Source organism: Schistocerca piceifrons, unplaced genomic scaffold, assembly GCF_021461385.2.
Source record: "Schistocerca piceifrons isolate TAMUIC-IGC-003096 unplaced genomic scaffold, iqSchPice1.1 HiC_scaffold_312, whole genome shotgun sequence".
Classification (NCBI taxonomy): Eukaryota; Metazoa; Arthropoda; class Insecta; order Orthoptera; family Acrididae; genus Schistocerca; species Schistocerca piceifrons.
In genome coordinates, this window is record NW_025728529.1 from 180,001 (window position 1) to 182,500 (window position 2,500).

The following is a 2,500-nucleotide window of genomic DNA, read 5'->3' on the forward strand; positions in this document are numbered from 1 at the left end:
GTGTACAGCAGGAGCATGTGGAAAGTCAGCAAGACTTGCAAGGTGTTTTAACATGAAGCGATACACAGGGGAGCGGGGGCAGTGCGAGTAGCGAACTATATTGCGAGGGTTGCGGGTGGGCAACACTACACTAATTGAACGAGTCGTATAACAATTACAGAGCAGGTTTAGGCGACAACGTGGGTTACGATAGGCGACAACGTGGGTTACGTTAGGGGGACAACGTGGGTTACGTTAGGGGACAACGTGGGTTACGTTAGGGGACAACGTGGGTTACGTTAGGGGACAACGTGGGTTACGTTAGGGGACAACGTGGGTTACGTTAGGGGACAACGTGGGTTACGTTAGGGGACAACGTGGGTTAGGTTAAGGCACAACATGGGTTAGGTTAAGGCACAACATGGGTTAGGTTAAGGCACAACATGGGTTAGGTTAAGGCACAACATGGGTTAGGTTAAGGCACAACATGGGTTAGGTTACGGCACAACATGGGTTAGGTTAAGGCACAACATGGGTTAGGTTAAGGCACAACATGGGTTAGGTTAGGGGGACAACATGGGTTAGGTTAGGGGACAACATGGTTAGGTTAAGCACAACATGGGTTAGGTTAAGCACAACATGGGTTAGGTTAGGGGACAACATGGGTTAGGTTAGGGCACAACATGGGTTAGGGTTAGGGGACAACATGGGTTAGGTTAGGGGACAACATGGGTTAGGTTAGGGGACAACATGGGTTAGGTTAGGGGACAACATGGGTTAGGTTAGGGGACAACATGGGTTAGGTTAGGGGACAACATGGGTTAGGTTAGGGGACAACATGGTTAGGTTAAGGCACAACATGGGTTAGGTTAGGGGACAACATGGGTTAGGTTAGGGGACAACATGGGTTAGGTTAGGGGACAACATGGGTTAGGTTAGGGGACAACATGGGTTAGGTTAAGGCACAACATGGGTTAGGTTAGGGCACAACATGGGTTAGGTTAGGGGCACAACATGGGTTAGGTTAGGGCACAACATGGGTTAGGTTAGGGACAACATGGGTTAGGTTAGGGGACAACATGGGTTAGGTTAGGGGACAACATGGTTAGGTTAGGGGACAACATGGGTTAGGTTAGGGGACAACATGGGTTAGGTTAGGGGACAACATGGGTTAGGTTAGGGGACAACATGGGTTAGGTTAGGGGACAACATGGGTTAGGTTAGGGGACAACATGGGTTAGGTTAGGGGACAACATGGGTTAGGTTAAGGCACAACATGGGTTAGGTTAAGGCACAAACATGGGTTAGGTTAGGGGACAACATGGGTTAGGTTAGGGGACAACATGGGTTAGGTTAGGGGACAACATGGGTTAGGTTAAGGCACAACATGGGTTAGGTTAGGGGACAACATGGGTTAGGGTTAAGGCACAACATGGGTTAGGTTAGGGGACAACATGGGTTAGGTTAGGGGACAACATGGGTTAGGTTAAGGCACAACATGGGTTAGGTTAAGGCACAACATGGGTTAGGTTAAGGCACAACATGGGTTAGGTTAGGGGACAACATGGGTTAGGTTAGGGGACAACTTGGGTTAGGTTAGGGGACAACATGGGTTAGGTTAAGGCACAACATGGGTTAGGTTAAGGCACAACATGGGTTAGGTTAGGGACAACATGGGTTAGGTTAGGGGACAACATGGGTTAGGTTAGGGGACAACATGGGTTAGGTTAAGGCACAACATGGGTTAGGTTAGGGGACAACATGGGTTAGGTTAAGGCACAACATGGGTTAGGTTAGGGGACAACATGGGTTAGGTTAGGGGACAACATGGGTTAGGTTAAGGCACAACATGGGTTAGGTTAAGGCACAACATGGGTTAGGTTAAGGGACAACATGGGTTAGGTTAGGGGACAACTTGGGTTAGGTTAGGGGACAACATGGGTTAGGTTAAGGCACAACATGGGTTAGGTTAAGGCACAACATGGGTTAGGTTAAGGTACAACATGGTTAGGTTAAGGTACAACATGGGTTAGGTTAGGTTACACGTTGTTGTAAGGAAAGGTGTGGGGGGGGGGGGGGGGGGGGCGGGGCGGCAGGTTCGTTGATAGTGATTATAGTAAGTGAATGCTTGTGACATGATGAGATTTGTCACGTCAGGATGCACCTTTGGCTTATTAGAGGCGGCGCTCCAATTCTATGCTTGTGTCAGACCTGTGTCTTTGACTCATGTCATTGTTTGTGCGCTGTGACAGGAGGTACTATTGTGATGTTGGGTGCACCGTTGTATAGGACATGTGTGGGTGTTGGTGCCTTATCTGCGCAATGGTGGATGTCGAAAGGGTGGGATATTCTATTTTCCGCATGGACCTCCTGGTCTGGTTGTGATAGTGTGGATTGTGTAATGTGGCGGAGAGGATGCACTGGATGTTGTTCCATGCTGGTGCTTACATATTGTATGTGCGCCTGTTAGAAGCAGAGAGTGGTGCGTGATCAGAGTGTCTGGCTGACGTGTGGTTCCCAT